Below are 22,506 nucleotides of genomic sequence, written 5' to 3' on the forward strand. Positions count from 1 at the left end.
AACTAGTCTCCTCCCAGGGATGGCTCCTGGCAGCCATGTTTGTATTATGTGACCTCACTCTTCTCAGATGATGGGATCTAATTCAAGGAAAACCAATCCAATGGTTGGGCTGGATAAATCAGAGCAATCTGTAGTAGCTAAATCATTTAACTACAGATGCTGAATTTGGGAAGGTGCTAAATACATTATTTTGAGATTGTTATAGGGTCTATGTATAAATGGAGAGTCTGAAGAGAGAGAGAGAGAGAGAGAGAGAAAAAATAAAAAACAACAGCTCAGGGAAAATTACATCTGAGACTACGTGGCCCCAGAAAGAGAGGGGGGGGAGGAGAGGTTTTCTGATAGCTTTCCAATTGCGGAAAATCTCTTCTGAGGCCTAGATTCACTTCCTATCACTAATTTATCTGTGAGATAACCCTATACCCTTCCTATAAATTTCCCCTTTTGGTTAAACTAGCTTAGATTAGCTTTATTGTTTCTTTTTGTTGCCATCAAATGGTCCTTGACTAAAATAATGAAAATATATTTCTGAATGAATTTTTTTTAAAAAGGAGAACAATAAAATTCAAAGGATTTCAAGTTTTATATGTGATGAATTGTTTATTAGACAAAAATGTGTCAAAGTATTGAAGACTGCCAGGCCCGCAGCTCCTTTCTGAGCATTCATTCCTCTATACAATACGTTGCCCCACGGGGCTTGCAACACAGAGCCCACAGCCGGTTTGATCTGATACTGATATCTGAAACAGTGACAACAATCTGAAAACTGGACAGCAATCTCTGGGGTAGCTTGGTTTATAACATGAACCAGTACCAATTTTCTATATTGTATGATGATTGGCTAAACCAGTAATATGCTCATTTGAAAGAGTCCAAATGTGAGAACAGAGGGAAAGCTAGCCAGGAGCTGCAGGATCAGTGGAAGCAGAGACAGAGCATAGCTGAGTTACCATTATATTGAAATACTAGCCTTGAGAGCAGCTTACTATAGAGAGTATCTCACTTCTGAGATGTCCACTGACCTTCAGGCACTAATGCCACTGCAACATCTAAACAGTTTTTTTTTTCTCCCTAACTCATAGAAACTTACCAAACACCACCAATAAAGAAGGTAAACTATATAGTTTCTATTACTTCAGTTTGACTATATCCTTCCATCCGTAAAGAGTGTAACTAACACTTTCTGAAATCAAAATAATGAAATATAAGAGATAAATGTGAAGTCCTCCATTTAGGTTTAAATAATGAATATATATGGCATGTCATTTTACCAATCTATATGATTAAAAAGAAGATTGGATACTGAAATAATTCTGAGCTCATATAAAATAGCAATAAAAAGGGACAGGAAAAAACCAATTGTCATGTAAGGCTGCATCAATAGAAAGACAGTGCCCAGAACCATGGAAGTAATGAGTCCCCCTTACTATAACTGGTCAGAATGGGTCAGAAGGATTGCTTTAAGTTCTGAGTTATGTATTTTTTAAAAATCCTCTTGAATATTAGAGGTATATTCATAGAAGAATGAATAGAAATAGTAAATGATAAATAAATCATGTCACTGGAGAACTGAGAAACTGAAGGAGGTTAGCTTTAGAAAGAGAAGCTTAGAAGAGTATATGGCTCATGTATTCATAGATATGAATAAATAAAAATAGAAGATAAGATTGTTTTGTGTACATCTAGAGGAAAAAGGTCAGGAATAGAGTAAAATTATAAATAAATTTCACATCAATAGAACATGTGCTTAATAACTAGAACTGCTCAAAAACGGAAGTGGGATGACTTGTGATGTAATAACACCCCCAAATCAAAAGTCCCAAGAGAGGCCAGACAGGAATCAGTCTGAGATATTTGGAAAGGAAATTCCTTCTATTCCTGAAATCCTCATTTCAGTAATTACTATTCTTGCAATCAATTTTCTCCCCTCCTAGAAGTTTAGCTCCTTGAGGGCAACAACTTGGCCTTTACTGTGTTTTATATCCGAATTCTGAATGTAATCCTTGCAAGAGTATTCATTAATGTTTTAAGATGACCTTTCACATTTGTGTCCTCTCTTTCCTCTCTCCTCTGCCAAACAAACATTTCATATTAAAATATCAATGAACAGCAAATACTGATATCTATTCTTCTGAAAGAATAGCTTATTTCTGTCATGCTTTCCTTGAGGGCTTCTTAAGATTCTTGCTTCTTTTGCAAAGAGGTCCAGTGAGAGCCCACTGCCCCATCGATGGAATGTCATTCCCATAATACATCATAAGACATTCCACTGGCAAGAGCAGGAGGTCAGGGACTGCCCTTTTCAAAAGCTTTAATGAAAAATAATATACCTATCAACTTTATGTTAAACAAGCTCAGTTGCAAAGCAAGGCAACAGGTTCAGATGAAAATCTAGGTCCTGCCTACTAGTGAAAGATAGAGTTCTTTTTAATTATCTCTACAAATCAGTGGAGGGGAGGGAAGAAATCATGTCCTGAAATAAGCACAGGACCGGGAGAAAAGAGACTCTGGATTTAATCTCAGCAATGACTCTAAACTAAAGGTGTCATATCAGGCAAACTGCTTCATTTCTCTATGCCTCGGTTTCTTTATCATCTAATGGTCCCCTAACACCTGTTCTGCTGTGTTGGCAGATTGCTTAGTGCCACAACCTCCTAAGGTTAAGAAGACAAGAAGTTGTTCTGATAAAAAAGAGACCTAGTTTTACTTATAGCACCACTGATTCTTTTATCTCCTTCATCAGTGTTCCATTTCTCTCTTCTTTTCTACTGTAATGCACCATACTACACGATACTATACATAGAGTGGAAAAATAATAAGGCTTAATTAAAAGCTAAAGGAACATCAACAACCAAACTATCACGGAGGGCTAAAATCTTATTCTAACCACGTGATGTTTACTAATTAATACTAATACTTCAGCAATATAACAATATATTCAGCAGTAAGAATAATCATTATTAAATACTTCTCCCTAGAAGTAATTGTTGTCACTTCCCTAGAGTCCCAGGGATTTTTGTTGGCATATTACAAGACCATCTTAATTTCATACAGATCTGAGTTTCAGTGTGGGATCAATCACATGTTAGCTGTACAAGATGTGATAGGTTATATCACCTCTCTGGCTCTCAGTTTCTTCTCTGTAAAATGGGTATACCAAGGCCCAATTCACAAGTATGTAAAATACCTAGCACAGGCCTTGGGACCTGATAGACCGTCCCCAAGTGCTACTTTCATTTCTCCTGTTTCAAGTGCTTGGCTCCTCTATTTAGAGCTGTTACTATTTCACTCCTCCAAGGCCCTCTCTTCTATCTCAGGCTTCTCTTAAATATATCACTGGCTTTACCATACCTCCTATAGACCGCTTGAACCTACACCCGGACCATCTATCACTTTAATACACAATGGCATTTTAAAAAGCAGTCCTGTGAATATACATTTTCCTTTTAAAGTCCTTCAGGGCCATTTAAAATTTTTGAAATAAAAGAAACATTCCAGAACCTCTCTACCAAGATTTAACATCAGTCCCTTTGCGAGAGACACATGTTTTCCCAAAGAATATTGCTACCTATTCTTCCTACCTTACAAGGCAGCCACGAGGATAAAAAAAGGTAATAGAAGTGAAGCTGTTAATAACTTCCAGGGGTAGAGAAAAATTATCTAAATGGAAGGATCTGCTCGTCAGTCAACTGGGAGAGTTTATTTTCCTGACAAAAAAGTGTGAAACCATATAGCAATTAAAATTATCTTTCTAGCCTGCCACATCAATGTCCCTTCCACTGTGTTTCCGCATAGCCCATTTCAGCTGTATTCACTGTCTGCAGCTAGTGATTACTGAAGCGCTCGCTGCAGTAAGAAGCCCTTCCTCAGCTTCGCAGCCACTTAATAACACGTTCCTTATTCCGCAGAGCAAATTCTGATTCTGGATAAGATGAAACCACAGTGAAATTATATTTAATGGGGGAAGAAAACAACAGTGTTCACTTTGTCCTCTGTTTCTCTGCATATATTGTCGTGACAGGAATGTAGCAAGCGGAGAGTGGATGTTTGGTTCCCATTCCAATGAGGGATTCAAATAGGAATGATTCTCATATCCATGATAAATAGCTTCATTGCTAAAAGCTGCTGTGGAAAGTGCCAGGGGATCTCTTCACCCCACTTTTAATATGAGGTCCGTATGTGGAGATGTTCTAACAGGGTGATATGCAGTTTGAGCTCTGTCTTTAGTTGTGACATGGTGTTGTTAAGCCATTCACCTGCTCCTTCTCCAACTTCATTCTCTACTTTAATGAATTTGTCAGATCCCAGAATTAGGGGTGATGGCAATGGCAGAGAACAAAGTGACAACCTCTGAGAAGTAAAGTGGCTTCAATCAATTTCCTATGCAGTCTACTAGTACTAAACACAACACCAATATAGCTAAATATACAGAAAGTGCAATGGAAGCTCAGAAGGAATAGAATCTCAGTTGGTCTGAAATAATCACATGGGGCTTAAAGGAATAATAGAAAATTGTCAGGTGAATAGCTGGGACAGCTTGGAGGAGCAGTTAATTTTGACAAAGGTAAAACAGAATGTGCAGAGGAAGAGAAGCCCAAGAAAATGGTTCATTTATTATAAAACTTCATCTAGTCTGCTATTCCCATAGCATCACATAGTCTATGATTTCACTAGATAAGATAAAATTTATATATATTTTTATATACACACAGACACACACACACACACACACAGAGCCATGCAGAATGACTCTGGCATGGTTCTTAGTTTTATAAAATTAGGTTCAGTTCAAATGAAATCCAACTGCAGATGAAGAGGAATTTTAATGACTTTAAGAACTAAGACAACTTAGGCTACTAATGTTTACTTTCCACAGGTGCACTGGCACTGCCTTATCTTTCAAAACGGAAACAAGTGGGTAAAACTGTTCAAACAAAGATGGATAGTATATAAATAACACTTAAGGCCTCTTTCAGCCCTGAGATTCTATAGGTTATGAAATGAAATTTTATTAACTTAAATAATAATAACAACAGTTAAGAGATATGAGAATTAGGAAGCCATCTTCCAGTTGGCATCATGGCCGCCCTCAGACCCCTCGTGAAGCCCAAGATTGTCAAAAAGAGGACCAAGAAGTTCATCCGGCACCGGTCAGATCTATGTGTCAAAATTAAGCAGAACTGGCGGAAACCCAGAGGCATTGACAACAGGGTGTGCAGGAGGTTCAAGGGCCAGATCCTGATGCCCAACATCGGTTATGGGAGCAACAAAAAACAAAGCACAGGCTGCCCAGCAGCTTCCACAAGTTCCTGGTCCACAACGTCAAGGAGCTGGAAGTGCTGCTGATGTGCGACAAATCTTACTGTGCTGAGATTGCTCACAACGTCTCGTCCAAGAATCGCAAAGCCATTGTGGAAAGAGCAGCCCAGCTAGCCATCGGAGTCCCAGTCCCAACCAATTGCAATACCAGGCTGCGCAGTAAAGAAAATGAATAGACAGCTTGTGTGCACGTTGTATTTGTGTTAATAAAACCATGAAACTCAAAAAAAACATAGATACGAGAATTAAATTATAAAACTTAGATCACAATTGAAAATGGCATGTATCCTTCTCCAGTGGTATAAGGCTACCCTTTAGAGGCAAAGATAATGACCACTGCATCACTGTTAGATAAATTAGCCATACTGACTTGTTCTTTCCTATGGTGAGGTATATTTCACAGATCTATTATCTCTACCATTAGTGGCCAATGGGAAATATTTACAGGAGAAGATAAAGTGAATTAAATTAAGTTCATTATGTGCTAGGGTATATATCATATGCATGTATATATCATTTAATCCTCACAATAATGTAACTGATAGGTGCTGTTATTTATTTGTTGTTGTTGGCAGTTAGTTTTGTGTGTGTGTGTGTGTGTGTGTGTGTTTTGTTTTGGAAAATGAGGCAGAGAAAGGTTGGGTCACTCATCTAGTAATTGAAGAACCAGAGCTCGGTTTTAATGCTTATGCTTTTACCTGGCACATCATGCTATTAAGCTCTGTTGAGGCAGAAGGTTGACCAGGATCAGGGGCACCTGGACAATAGCCTGGCACCATAGAAACTAACATATTGTCAAGTCCTCTCCCATAACGTTTTATGTTAATGCTTCTCTTGAGGCATATTGGTTCAAAACATGTCTCTCATCATCCTTGTTCTCTCTACTGCTCTGATCTGTTACACTTCCTACTTATAATCAACTTTTCTAAGTAACATATGTTCTTTAAATATGCCCCACCTCCTCCCAGAAATATTGGGCCAACCCAATAATCTCTCTGACTTCAGAAATCTGGTAGTGTTTATTGTCTGTACTGCTAACTTTGCACTCATTATGCATACAGATATTTATCAGATTATCTGTAATGATTGCATGTACACATCTTGCAATAGTCTGCATTCCCTATGTCTAGTCCAGTGATTCACAGAGGTAAATACTTTGTATCTTTGCACATGATTATGGCAATCAAAGAATATTTACTTGGACCTTGACTTCCTTAGTACCTTGGGTACTAACTCATCTAGGAACACAATTCTTCTACAATATTTATTTCTTTATAGATACAGTTCTGGAAAATGACATACCATACATGTTTAATGTATACAATAATTAAATACAAGAAAACAGCTTGAGGTATCAATGCTAAAAGGTAAATAAAACTGGTCCAAAGGAAATAGTTGAAATTATTTCAGAATTGCACTGAACTGTTATTTTACCAGAGGATTTACTTGCCTGTTTTAGTTTCTTTTTGCATTTTCTTTGTTATCCTTGTTGACAATGTCATGAAGGGGCTGAGGTCCAAATGTGACAGATGCTGTGTGTCTGATCAGTTCATTAGATGAGGAAAGTTATTCAGGCTGTGTCTACAGATAGTTCATGAACCAGACTGCGACATTGCTGGTATGTTCATTTAAACTGCTGACATGATGGATGCTGATGACCATAGCTAAATCCATTGGGAAAACTGCCAAACTGAAGTAATAATCAGATTTTGGGCCATTTAGAGGTCATGGATGTTTACTTTTTTCAGCATTTTTTTGAGAATTTAGCTCTTCTTTTGGCTCCACCATTCTAATCTGTCCAATTTAAGACCTCCCTAGATTATAAAACTCCATGTAAATAGTCGTAGAATAATTGATGTAAAGGATAATAGACAAATACATATAATTTTACATATGTAGGCATTGCTTTTCCTAAAAGCTTTTCTCAAACATGATAATGACTACCAGTTAACTAAGTCTAAGTCTACAGGAAAAGTTTCTCAAATACATGGTTTGATCAAAACTATTCTTATCGTACTACCTCCCTTCTTGCTTTATGTTGAAAAAAGTTCTTAAAAAAAAGGTCAGGTGAGAATTTGGTTTGCTGATAGCCAATCAATAGATTTTTTTTTCTCTCCTGGAAAACTGTCTTTGTAACAGGAGAAAAAAATGAAAAGCACCCCAAGTATAATGTGGCTTTCTCTAAGTTCTATGATTCAATTAAGTCCTTACTTTCAAGTAGAAACATCACTAAGTCTTCATATGAAACATTAGATTGCAACTTTTACTTCCAAGGATATCCGAGTCAGCTGGGGAGTGACAAGGATAACCAGCCTTTGTGGCTGACATAACTTTAGGCTGTTTTGACACGGACATCTAGGCCCTAAACTTATTTGAATTTCTCACACTTTAACTTGTTTGTTCCACCTCAGGTTCAGACCTCCACCTCACATGCAAACATTTCCTGCCTCAATTTTCCTGTTACTTCGATATTTGATGTACTCTGTCAAGCTCCAATATTCCTCTGGCAGTTTTTAGCACCTCCCCTTCCTTCCTCCTTCCCAGCCATCTGTCCAACAGTCTCTGCTTCTGTGCTTTCCATGGCTTCATCTTTGAGTGGCTCCCTATTGCAATAGCACCCACCCCTTTAATAAAGTCCTTCCTTACAAAAGTCAGAACTTGCTTGTGTGTTGGGGGGCAGTGGGGCTTTTAGCAGGCAGGACTTAGACAAGAGAAACTACCATATTCTAGAATTTCTCCATAAATAATTACATAAACCAGGCCTCAGTTTCTCATCTCTAAAACGGGGATAATGATTTCTTCCTGATTCTACCAGACAGACATATTTAAAGTGACACATGAGAAGATATATTTGGCTGTGAGCCATTTGAAAGTATGGTACTGTGTTAGATAATTACAAGTTGTCATTACTATACCAATAAATATCAATAATATTTTGCTTTAATCTAGTGACTTTCCAAGTGTGACCCTTGGAGGTCCTTGGGCTGCAGCAGCAGAATCACTTGGGAACTTGTTAGAAATACAAATATTTGGTTCCCACTTCAGACCCATTAAATCAAAAACTGTGAAGCTGAAGCCAAGTAATCTGTGTTAAGCATTCCAGTTAATTTTGATGCATACTCAAGTTTGAGAACTTAATAACCCATTGAATAGTATCAGTGAATTTGGAAAAAAAATAAATTTTGGCCAAAAGCTTTAAAAACATTTTTTAAGACATCAGTTGCATTTACTCACGCCTAAAAATAATGCATTTTATGTAGAATAGATAAACAAGATTATACTGTATAGCACAGGGAAATATATACAAGATCGTGTGGTAGCTCACAGCGGAAAAAAAAATCTGACAATGAATATATGTATGTTCATATATAACTGAAAAATTGTGCTCTACATTGGAACTTGATACAACATTGTAAAATGACTAGAACTCAATAAAATATGTTAAAAAAGTAATGCATTTTAAAGCATTCAATTATTGACATTCTTTCTGGTAGATGATATAGATATTTGACTCATTTCTTACTCTTTACATATTTCCTTGCTTCTTGAAGAGAAGTGAATGAACACAAGAGGCACAATTTCTAAAACAGAGCCCTAGAATTCTCACATCCTACTCTCATCATGATAAAAAAAAAATTCACTATTGATGGATGACTTCTGTACTCTGTGAGACATCAAGCCCTATTAGTCACTCATTTACGCAATTTAAACGCTGGATGTTGTTTTTTAGTGCTGCAAACCCATTATCAAAGAGAGCCCAGCTGTTACTTTTTTGCTTCAGGGACATTCTCTGCAAATTCAATGGGTTTTGCGTCAATTCAGAAAATGGAAAGCATTAGGTTTTTAGCAATAATTATACTATCAAGCCAGAGAGGAGAGTAGTAGTAATTGGTTAGATTCATCAAAACAGCACATTTATTCTTAAAACATCTTTCTGCAGTGGGCAAGTGTCCATTGAACAGATGGGCCAATAGGCACAATGTTAGAATTATATGAATACCTAACATTTGGGTGGTGCTATTGAAAATACATTCAGTAACTATCTTTTCCACATATATGTTCACAGAAACTCTTAGGTTAGGAAAGACCAGTGACCCAGACTTTGGGCAAATAATAACCCTTTCTTTAGCTCAGTGTTGTCTTCCTAAAGTGGAGGCAGTGGGAAGACTTAACATAACTGATGGTGGGGAACAAATCCTGAAGTCCTTTCTTCTCATGGAAAGAAAGATATTTCTTTGGCACATTTAATTCCTTCTAACACATCTCAAACCATTCTTTCATTTTTAGCAAGTGATATTTTTCACTCCTCTTCAGCTGCTCCAAGTGTGCAGGATGCTAGCAAAGTAGCCTGGCATGAGGTTAAAATGAGAAAGAATATGGAGGAAATGCTTACAAATAAGGAGTGGATGGGGGATACCTAGGGGATAAAAATACTCAAGACAAAATACTGAAAAGAAAGACAAGAGCTCAAGGCTCATAACCATTTTTATGTTTTCTATGTGCTAAGATTTCTCAGCCTTGAAGCATGAAACTCCTTTACTTTTCTTCAATTTAAATGTTTTTCATTGAAGTATCATTGATGTACATTATATACGTTACAGGTGTACAATATAGCAATTCAATTTTTACAGGTTACACCCCATCTATATTTATAAAATATTGGCTATATTCCCCATGCTGTACAATATATCCCTGTAGCTTGGTTTATACTTGATAGTTTTTATCTCTGAATCCTCTACCCCTATATTGCTTTTCCCTTCTCCCCTCTAAATCATACCTAACATTGAAGGGTGGTGTTCTACTACTTTCTGGAGGGTTGTGGTAGGATTTTCTTTTCCTGAAAACTTTAAAATCAGCAGGGGATTCAGTGTGCATGTATGACCAGGGCAGGTCAGGGTGGGAGGAGGGGGCACACAACACCAACACTTATGGCTAAGAATAAAATCACTGACATCATGGGATGTGGATGCTGTTGCTGGCATGTTCCTTTTGGAAGCTGGCAAAATGGAGTAAGGGTTGGAAGCAACATAAATATATAGAAAAGATCTATTATATTATTTATCTTGTACTTATTAGTAATTTCAACAAGAAGGTAGAGATTGCTGTTAAAAGACACCATACTTCTATAAAGAATTTAAACCTTTCAATAATGGAGTCCATTAAGATATGGAGTCCGTAATTTACTTGCTTGGAGAAACCCACTGGACATGCCATAGGAGACCCATGATGTTTGAGCAAGTGTGAAACCAACCAACAACCTACTGCCTTTTTCTAGGTAGCTACTGGGATTTTCTTTTCAATCTACAATATTGCATGACATTTACAAAGGTCAAATAGTAACTTAAAAAGAAAAAGCATTAATTTCTTTTAAACAACTGAAGCTTGACGCCAATTTCTCAAAGTCGTAGAAAGCATTTAGTGACGCATAATGTATACCCAAAGACAAAATTTCATCCAGTAAGTTTTACTTTACTCTCACCTATTCCTTTTTGGTAAGAAAAGATGAAGCACAATTGTTACAAGGATGAGAATCTGGCTTTACCATTACTATTTGATTCCTTCATTAATCCTTTATCCCACACTTGTCTCTCTTTCCTCTGACTCATACAGCACATATCTCTGTGACACTATGATCATCATTTTATCCTAGTAGTGAAAATAGTTTAAAGACTGTTGATTATGGGTCATGGTAAAGTTACTTAAACTCTGAAGCTCAGTTTATTCCTTTGAAAAAAGGGAATAAGACAGAAGGTTTTGGAGTCAGATCAATCAGAATTCAAATTTTGGCTCTGCCTTTTTATGTGAATTACATAACTATGAACATCAGTTTGTAATAATACCTATTACACGTGGAGTTTTTTTAAGATTAAATGGGAGAATGTTCATGACACATGTAGCACTTAGCATATAATAAATACCCAATTAATGTTAGCTGCTTCTAGTGAAAAGACAATCAATGGAATGGGAGAAAATATTTGCAAACAATGCAACTGACAAGGGATTAATTTCCAAAATATACAAACAGCTCATATAGCTCAATATGAAAACAATACTCAATATGAAAACAACAAACAACCCAATCAAAAAATGAGCAGAACTAAACAAACATTTCTCCAATGAAGATATACAAATAGCCAATAGGTATATGAAAAAAAATGCTCAATATTGCTAATTATGAAAGAAATGCAAATCAAAGCTACAATTAGGTATCACCTCACACAGGTCAGAATGGCCATGATTCAAAAGTCCACAAATGATAAATGCTGGAGAGGGTGTGGATAAAAGGGAACCCTCCTACACTGTTGGTAGGAATATAGTTTGGCACAGCCATATGGAAAACAGTATGGAGATTCCTTAAAAAACTGAAAATAGACTTACCAATTGATCTAGCAAGGCCACTACTGGGCATATATCCAGAGGGAACTCTAATTCAAAAAGATACACAAATCCCAATGTTCATAGCAGCACTATTTACAATAGCCAAAACATGGAAGCTACCTAAATGTCCATCAACAGATGCCTAGATAAAGAAGATATGGTGTATGTACATATGTACACACACACACAAACACACACACACACACACACACACACACACACACACACACAGTGGAATACTATTCAGCCATAAAAAAGGATAAAATAATGCCATTTGCTGCAACATGGATGGACCTGGAGATTGTCATACTAAGTGAAGTTAACCAGAAAGAGAAAAAAAAATACCATATATCACTTATATATGGAATCTTAAAAAAAAAAGACACAAATGAGCTTATTTACAAAACAGAGACAGGCTCATAGACATAGAAAACAAACTTATGATTACCAGAGGGGAAAGGAGTTGGGGAGGGGTAACTTGGGAGTTTAAGATTTGTAGATACCAACTACTATATATAAAATAGATAAACAGCAGGGTCTTACAGTATAGCACAGGAAACTATATTTAATACCTTGCAATGGCCTATAGTAAAAAAGAATATGAAAAGGAACATATGTATGTATATGTATGACTGAAACAGTATGCTGTACACCAGAAATTAACACAACATTGTAAACTGGCTATACTTCAATAAAAAAGAAGGAACGTTAGCTGCTTCTATGATAATGATCAATGATAAAGATGATGATAAAAGAGGATGAAAAGATGATTATGAGGATGGTGATAATACTTGTCCTGCTTACCCCACCAGAAAGAGAGCACTATGCAAAAATAAAAGAAGTGTCAGTAATGATTTGCCAAGCAGTATATAAGATCTTCCAAGGGAAGAGGCACATCTTTTCCTTGGGTAAAGATATTCTCACAGCTTCTATCACTGGACTGGACACGAGGTATATGCTCAATGTGTAGCCAACTCTATAGCAGTTATGTAGCATGTTTGTATGCTGATGAGGGTAACCCATTAGAAAACACTGATGGTAAAGGTGAGAAGTGCTGGATTCATGTCTTTAAATAGGGAAAAGGGAATGGGATTCAGTTTACAAATGGAGGAGTTGAACTTATCTAGAAACATTTACAGTTTACCTATGCTAAAAGAAGGGAAAATGGAGTATATAGGCACAAATGTAAAAAGGTATGCCGATGAGACAGAGGGAGCCCGTAAAGGTTCTTTTCTGGTGGCTTCATAGTAGGATCTGAAGATGACGGAGGGGGAGTTAGAGATTCAGATAAAGAGAAAAAATATGAAATAATCACCAATTAGGATCGAATCAACAAGTAGAACTGAATATCAAGTTCTGGGAAAATCTTGTTTTGAGATTATGAAGAGGCATGCCTTATTTGCTGACCCTCCAGTTGGAACTAAAGCATGAATATTCCTTGAGAACCAAATAAATGGTCTGTGCACTGTATCCAATTGAATATTGAGTGAGAATCCTATCTCATGTTCTTCATTAAAGAAGTGAGAAAACATAGGCTAAAATGAGAATCTCACCAAAATTTTACCAAATAGAATCCAACAACACATAAAAAAGATTATACATCATGACCAAGTGGGGTTCATCCCAGGGACACAAGGCTGGTTCAACATACGCAAATCAATCGATATAATACATCACATCAACAAGAGAAAGGACAAAAACCACATGATCATCTCAATCGATGCAGAAAAAGCATTTGATAAAATTCAACACCCATTTATGATAAAAACTCTCGCCAAAGTGGGTATAGAGGGAACATATCTCAACATAATAAAAGCTATATATGACAAACCTACAGCTAGCATAGTACTCAACAGTGAAAAAGTCAAAAGCTTCCCACTAAAATCTGGGACAAGACAAGGATACCCACTATCACCACTCCTATTCAACATAGTCCTGGAAGTCCTAGCCACAGCAGTCAGGCAAGAGAAAGAAATAAAAGGGATCCAAATTGGAAAAGAAGAGGTAAAAGTGTCATTATAGGCTGATGACATGTTACTATATATAGAAAACCCTAAAAGGTCCACACAAAAGCTACTAGAGCTGATTGAAGAATTCAGCAAGGTAGCAGGTTACAAAATTAATGTTCAAAAATCAGTTGCATTTCTTTACACTAACGATGAATCAACAGAAAAAGAAAGTAAAGAAACAATCCCCTTTAAAATAGCACCCAAAGTAATAAAATATCTGGGAATAAATCTAACCAAGGAGGTGAAAGAATTATACACAGAAAACTATAAACCATTGATGAAGGAAATTAAAGAAGACTTTAAAAAATGGAAAGATATTCCATGCTCTTGGATTGGAAGAATCGATATTGTTAAAATGGTCACACTGCCCAAGGCAATCTACAGATTTAATGCAATCCCTATCCAATTACCCAGGACATATTTCACAGAACTAGAACAAATCATAACAAAATTTATATGGAACCATCAAAGACCTAGAATTGCCAAAGCATTACTGAAGAGAAAGACAGAGGCTGGAGGAATAACTCTCCCAGACTTCAGACAATACTATAGAGCTACAGTCATCAAGACAGCATGGTATTGGTACCAAAACAGACATATAGACCAATGGAACAGAATAGAGAGCCCAGAAATGAACCCACAAGCTTTTGGTCAACTAATCTTCGACAAAGGAGGCAAGAATATACAATGGAATAAAGACAGTCTCTTCGGCAAATGGTGTTGGGAAAACGGGACAGCAGCAAGTAAAACAATGAAGCTAGAACACTGCCTTACACCATATACAAAAATCAACTCAAAATGGATCAAAGACTTAAACATAAGACAAGATACAATAAACCTCCTAGAGGAAAACATAGGCAAAACATTATCTGACATACATTTCAAAAATTTTCCCCTAGAAGAAATAAAAGCAAGAATAAACAAATGGGACCTAATGAAACTTACAAGCTTCTGCACAGCAAAGGAAACCAGAAGTAAAACAAGAAGACAACCTACGGAATGGGAGAAAATTTTTGCAAATGAAACCGACAAAGGCTTGATCTCCAGAATATATAAGCAGCTCATACGACTCAATAAGAAAAAAATAAACAACCCAATCCAAAAATGGGCAGAAGACCTAAACAAGCAACTCTCCAAGGAAGACATACAAATGATCAAAAAGCACATGAAAAAATGCTCAATATCACTAATTATCAGAGAAATGCAAATCAAAACTACAGTGAGGTATCACCTCACACCAGTCAGAATGGCCGTCATTCAAAAATCCACAAATGACAAATGCTGGAGAGGCTGTGGAGAAAGGGGAACCCTCCTACACTGCTGGTGGGAATGCAGTTTGGTGCAGCCACTATGGAAAACAGTGTGGAGATTCCTCAAAAGACTAGGAATAGACTTACCATATGACCCAGGAATCCCACTCCTGGGCTTGTATCCAGAAGGAACCCTACTTCAGGATGACACCTGCACCCCAATGTTCATAGCAGCACTATTTACAATAGCCAAAACACGAAAACAGCCTAAATGTCCATCAACAGGTGACTGGATAAAGAAGAGGTGGTATATTTATACAATGGAATAATACTCAGCCATAAAAACTGACAACATAATGCCATTTCAGCAACATGGATGCTCCTGAAGAATGTCATTCTAAGTGAAGTAAGCCAGAAAGAGAAAGAAAAATACCATATGAGATCGCTCATATGTGGAATCTAAAAAACAAAAATAAAAACAAACAAACAAGCAAAAACAAAGCGTAAATACAGGACAGAAATAGGCTCACAGACAGAGAATACAGACTTGTGGTTGCCGGGGGGTGGAGGGTGGGAAGGGATAGACTGGGATTTCAAAATTGTAGAATAGATAAACAAGATTACACTGTATAGCACAGGGAAATATACACAAAATGTTATGATAACTCACAGAGAAAAAAATGTGACAATGAGTGTGTATATGTCCATGAATAACTGAAAAATTGTGCTGAACACTGGAATTTGACACATTATAAAATGATTGTAAATCAATAAAAATGTTAAAAAATAAAAGTATTAATTTTACTTTTTAAGGTAAAGTCTTTTTTCTAATGTTAATTTTTTCAATGACATGGCTTTTGAAAAAGTCTTGTAGGTTTCAGCTCATTATTTCATGTAGTTTTTTCGAAGTAGAGGTGAAAAGGAAGGAAGCAATATGTCAAAGTTTAAAAGCAGCTAAAACAGCCTTATTCCATCAAACTTAAGCTATTGAGGCAGTATGAGGGCTGCTGTCTATTTGCAATGGCGTGCCTCTGTGTTGGAAATTGGATTTTGGTTTCCAAAATGAAAACTGTGTTCTAGTTTCACACTAACTAAAGAGGAAAATGGCCACCTGGGGTCCGGATATCAGATTGACTGATGACAGGAATGAGAAAAAAGTATGTTCTAAGTGAAACACTACATGTACATAAAGAATTTATAAATATCATGAGTTAAAAGTATTCTATCCATTATAAATTATGGTTATATTGAACTGGGAAACATAGTTTTACTAAGTGAATATTTTCTTATGCCATCAAGTCTACTCTCCATATTTTGACATTATTTACCTATATGGCTGTTGTTCACTGTTTAACATTATTTTATATTTGATTTCAGAGTTTATTAATTTCTTCTGCTATTTTGGTGCATTTTATTATTCTTTAACTAGTTTTTGAATTCAATACTTAGTTCATAGTGTTCAATCTTTGTTTTAAATAAAGTAGTAAGACTAAATACTATTCTCTGATTTCAACTGACTATGTATGCCACCAACTGATATGAAGTATTCCTATTTTTATCATTTTGTACATAATTTATCATTTACATTTTATTTTTTACCTTGATTCAGGGCTTATTTAACAAGGTGTTTTTAAGTGTTTAAGCTTGGAAGTATGTCCTCTTCTTAGTGATTTCTAAATTCATTAAATCGTGGTCAAGAGAATGAACAACACAATCCCTAGTCTATGAAATACAAGCATACCTAGGAGATATTGCAGGTTTGGTTCCAGACCAGTACAGTGAAGTGACCATTGCAATAAAGTCACATGAATTTTTTGGTGTCTCAGTGCATATAAAAGTTATATTTGTACTACACTGTAGTCTATTAAGTGTACAATAGCATTTACGTCTAAAAAACAACGTACATATGTTAATTTAAAAATACTTTATTGCTAAAAAAACAATGCTAACAATCATCTGAGCCCTCAACAAGTCATAATCGTTTTGCTGGTGGAGGATCCTGCCTCAGTGTTGATGGCTGCTGCATGATGTTGCTGAAGAATGGAGTGTCTATGGCAATCTTTTTAAAAGTCTTTTTGCAGCTTTACTGAGGTATAACTAATGAAAATTGTATATATTTAAGGCGTACAAAGTGATGGTATATATAAATACACACTGTGAAAAGATCACCAGTCAAGCGAATTAGCATTCATTACCTCACATAGTTACTTATTTTTCTTCTTTTCATTTTCTCGCCCCATTCCCTATGACAAATACCTGTTAGTTCATTATATCCAGGAGTCCATTTCTGTTTTATCTTTGTTCATTTATTGTTTTTTAGATTCCACATTTCAGTGAAATCACATGGCATTTGTCATTCTCTGACTTATGTCACTTAGCCAAATACACTGTATCTCCATCCATGTTGTTGCAAATGTCAAGATTTCCTTTTATATACTGCTGAGCAATATTCCCCCCCTCTTTCTCTCTCTGTCTCTCTCTCTCTCTATATATATATACACACACACACACAAATACACATACTATATACACACATCTGTTGACAGACACTTCAGTTGCTTCCATATCTTGGCTATTGCAAATAATTCTGCAGTGAACATAAGGATGCATATATCTTTGAATTAGCATTTTGCTGTTTCTTCAGCAAAATACCCAGAAGAGAAACTGCTAGATCACTTGGTAGTTCTATTTTTAGGATTTAAAATTTTTTTAGTCTCCATTTATTTATGCTCTGAATATTATTTCTTTCCTTCTATTAAATTTGGATTTTGTTTGCTGTTTTCTAGTTCATTTTGGTGTGAGCTTAGGTTGTTTGAGATTTTCATTGTTTCCTTAGGTAAGCTTGTATCTCTATGAACTTCCCTTCCAGAGCTGCTTTTGCTGTGTCTCATACATTTTGGATCATTGTGTTTCTGTTTCTCCTTGTCTCTAGGTACTTTTTGATTTCCTCAGTGACTCAGTGATTGTTTAGTAATATACTGTTTAGCCTCCATGTATTTGTGTTTTTCACAGTTAACTTCTCATAGCTGATTTCTAGTCTCATACTACTGTGTTCTGAAAAGAAGCTTCATATGATTTCAGTCTTCTTAAATTTACTGAGACTTGTTATCTGGCCCACCAGGTGATCTATCCCAGAGAATTTTCCACATGCACTTGAAAAGAACGTGTACTCTGCTGCTTTGGGGTAGAAGGTTCAATATATATTTATTAAATCCATCTGGTCTAAGGTGTAATCTAAGGCCAGTGTTTTCCTGATTGATTTTTCAACCTAGATCATCTGTTCATTGATATAAGTGGGCTGGCAAAGTCACCTACCATTAGTGTGTTACTGTCAAAGTCTCCCTTTATGTTTGTTAATATTTCCTATATGTAGTTAAGTGATCCTAAGTTGTGTGCATAGATATTTACAAGTGTTATATCTTCTTGTTGCATTGATCTCTTTATCATTGTGCAATGCCCTCCCTTATCTCTTATTACAATCATTATTTTAAAGTCTGTATTATGTAAGTATTGCTACCCAGCTTTCATTTTATTTCCATTTGCATGGAATTCCTTTATCCATCCCTTCACTTTCTGTCTGTGTGTCTTTAGATCTGAAGTGCGTTTCCTGTAGGTAGTATATACACAGACTTTGATTTTGTTAATGAAGTATAGTTAATTTACTATGTTGTGTTAATTTCAGGTGTACAGCAAAATGATTCAGTTATACATATATATAGTATATATATAATATATATAACTTAATTTATATATATATATATATAAAATATATATATAACTTAAGTTATATATATATATATATATATAAAATCTTTTTCAAGTTTTCCATTATAGGTTATTATAAGATACTGAGTATAGTTCCCTATGCTATATAGTAGGTCCTTGTTGTTTATCTATTTTATATATAGTACTGTGTATATGTTAATATCACTTAATTTATCCCTCCCATCCCACTTTCCCCTTTGGTTACTGTAAGTTTCTTTTCTATGTCTGTGAGTTTGTCTCTATTTTGTAAATAAGTTCATTTGTATCATTTTTTTAGATTCCATATCAGTGGATGTCATGTGATACTTGTCTTTGTCTGACTTCACTTAACATGATAAATTGTACATATATCCATGTGGATGCAAATGGCATTATTTTATTCTTTTTTATAGCTGAATAATATTCCTGTGGGGGGTACACACTTAGAACCACTTACTGAAGAGACTGTCTTTTCTCCATCCTATATTTTTGTTCCTTTGCCATAGATTAATTGACCATAGGTGCATGAGTTTATTTCTGGGCTCCGTATTCTGTGCCATTGATCTATGAGTCTGTTTTTGTGTGTGTATGCCAGTACCATATGTTGTGATTAGTGTAGCTTTGCAGTATAGTCTGAAATCAGGGAACATGATTCCTCCAGCTTCATTCTTCTTTCTCAAGACTGTTTTTGCTATTCAGGGTCTTTTGTGTTTCCATACAAATTTTTAAAAATTTTTGTTTTGTTTGGTGAAAAATGCCATTGGTAATTTAATAGAGGATTGCATTGAACCTGTAGATTTCCTTGGGAAGTATGGTCATTTTAATAATATTGATTCCTCCAATCTAAGAATATGGTTTCTCATTCCATCCATTTGTGTCATCTTCAATTTCTTTTATCAGTGTCTTATAATTTTTGGAGTACAGGTCTTTTGCCTCCTTACATAGGTTTATTCCTACTTATTTCATTCCTTTAGATGCAATGATAAATGGAGTTGTTTCCTTAATTTCTCTTTCTGATATATCATTGTTAGTGTATAGAAATGCAACAGATTTCTGTATATTAATTTTGTATCCTGAAACTTTACCAGATTCATTGATGAGCTCTATTAGTTTTCTGATACTTTAGAATTTCATGTGTATAATATCATGTCATCTGCAAACAATGACAGTTTTACTTCTTTTCCAATTTGGATTGCTTTTATTTCTATTTCTTTTTCTTTCTCTGATCGCTGTGGCTAGGACTTCCAAAACTATATTGAATAAAAGTGGCAAGAGTGATCATCCTTGTCTTGTTCTTGATCTAAGAGGAAATGCTTTCAGTTTTTCACCACTGAGTATGATGTTACCTGTGGGTCTCACATATGACCTTCATTATGCACACATATATCAATTAAGTTTGCTGTCTTATATGGGTGCAGTTTGTGGGGCCCCAAAACAAATTCAATAGTGGCATCAAAGATCAATGATCATAGATCCCCTTAACAAATACAGTAATAATGAAAAACTTTGAAATATTTTGATAATTACCAAAATGTGACAGAGACGTGAAATGAGCAAATGCTGTTGGAAAAATGGTACCAACAGACTTGATCAATGCAGGGTTGCCACAAATTTGTTTAAAAAAAAAAATCAAATCTATCTATCAATCTATCTACAAAGTACATTAAAGCAAAGTGAAATAAAATGAGGTATACCTGTAGTTGTTTGGAATAATTTACTATTTTTATTATTTTATTTATTTTAATTATTATTATTATTAACATCTTTGCGGCCAAATGAATGATCAATTTCTTTTTTACATACCATGGCTATCTGTATTCTCTATTTGTAAAGTTCAACGTTTTATATCAAGCTTATTGGGGTTACTATACAAATTACGTATATTTTCCTTTTTAATTAAAAAGATTTTTCTCCTGCCTTTAGGAACCTTCAGCTCCATGGTGGTCCTGTTCTTCCAGGAGCACTGCCTGGATGTTGGGCAGGACACTTCCCTTTGCAGTCTATATGCCGCCCAATGGTTTGTCGAGGTGCTTGTCTTTGTGGATGGCCAGCTGCTGGTGGCAGGCAGGCGGGGGGTATGGGGAGCAGTGGTGGTGATCCAAGTCTTCTTGTCACCGGCTGCATTGCCTGACAGCTCCAGGATCTCTGCAGTGAGGTACTCAAGCATCACGGCCAGTGCGCCGACGCCTACCTGGAACTGGAGTCTGGTGAGCGACTAGTGCCAAGCCCTGCCGCGGGCCTGCTGCTGGTCTTGATGTGGCCTGACTTGCCACCTGAGGTAGGGGAGCAGTGTAGAGGATGCTTCTTCCTAGGGCAATGAACAGCCTCCTGCCGCAGTCCAATTGCTCAATTTTCTTTATTTTTTAATCTACTTAGTATATCAAATATTATAAGATATATACTAATATCTACTATGACTGCGGTTTGATCCATTTCTCTTTGCATACTACATGGTTTTCTACTACTTTCCATTTGGTTGCTGTATTTTTTCATGCTAAAATGTTTGTAACTATTAAATTCTCTTTATTACTCTTGTTACAGAGTTATTAACAATGCCTCAGAAATGTTTCCCATTGGAATGTAAAACTATGTAGTCACATTAATTATACTATAATCATTCCATTCTTCATCTTATTTGCTGCGTTATCACTGACATTAATACTGCCAGCCTTACTCTTTTATTGTTTGTATTTGCTTATCTCTTTGCCTGTTTATTTTCACCCTTTTTGGGTCACTTTATGAGATTTTCTGGTAGAAAGTACTTTTTACACAATCTGAGGATTTTTTTTTCTTTCGCTATGGCAATTTAGCATTATTAACATTCAAGTTAACAGGTGAGATTTTCTTATACATTATTTTTAGTGTTTCTTACATTTTGTAGATTATTTTCCCTTTGTTCAGGTTGGACTGATCAATTTTTTTTTCAATGCAGCCCCAGCACACCAATTGCCATAATAATTTGGAAGTTCTTCTATGAATCTTAAATGTTTACCTTCCAGTTTAGAGGGGACCTATGCCTGCTCACTGACTGCCTACAAACCCTTAGAGGGTAAGAAGTTGCTGATGTCCAAATGTCTGGGTCTTTAATTGGCCTTGTAATTAATAACAACAATGTCATAAAATCTACACATTCTTCTGAGTGACTCACAATGTCAGCTGTATCTGAGCTTATCTGCGAGTCCCAACAATGAGACGGGGTCATTTTAGTGGTTAGCTGTCTAAGCGGTGACATAGGAGGGAAAGAGCACTCAAGCCTGTTTTCTTTCTTTGTTTTAATTTATACTGTATTGTCATATTCTTAGATATCCAGCACTAAAATTGTACACTTCAATTTCCCCAGGACCCAACTTCATAGAAAAACAGTGATTTCTTTTCAACTCTAAATGCTATGGAGGGATAGAATGTGGAATCAATTCTTTCATTTTCTTTGCTTTTTTAAAAATTGAACAAAACAATACGGTCACTCCTATCAAGAAAACATTTTTAGTCAGAATATTAAAATAATTTTATGTCTCTACATTTATATAATTCTATAAATGCTATAAAAAGTTTGTATATATTCATTATTTTAATTGCATTCTCATAGTTACTCTTTGAGAAAAGAGTCATTATCTCTACAGTTGATAAAACTGAGGCTGAGTGATGTTAAATGACTTGTCTAAGTTCATATCACTAGGAAGAGGCAGGTACTTTTCAAGTGCTGTTAGGCTAAAATTACTGCTTTTATTCTCTATACATATTATACCCTAAAATATAAATCCACCCACCTCTGATGTAAATCTTTACTGTTTATCACTCTCTCTCCC

The 22,506-nt window shown here is 35.8% G+C and overlaps 1 pseudogene; it reads left to right on the plus strand.

Annotated features, from left to right (window-relative positions):
• The first annotated feature begins 5,070 nt into the window (after window positions 1–5,070).
• Window positions 5,071–5,495, plus strand: LOC105103138 (large ribosomal subunit protein eL32-like; annotated as a pseudogene).
• The last annotated feature ends 17,011 nt before the right edge of the window (window positions 5,496–22,506 follow it).

The sequence above is a fragment of the Camelus dromedarius genome, chromosome X, assembly GCF_036321535.1.
Source record: "Camelus dromedarius isolate mCamDro1 chromosome X, mCamDro1.pat, whole genome shotgun sequence".
NCBI classification, from domain to species: domain Eukaryota; kingdom Metazoa; phylum Chordata; class Mammalia; order Artiodactyla; family Camelidae; genus Camelus; species Camelus dromedarius.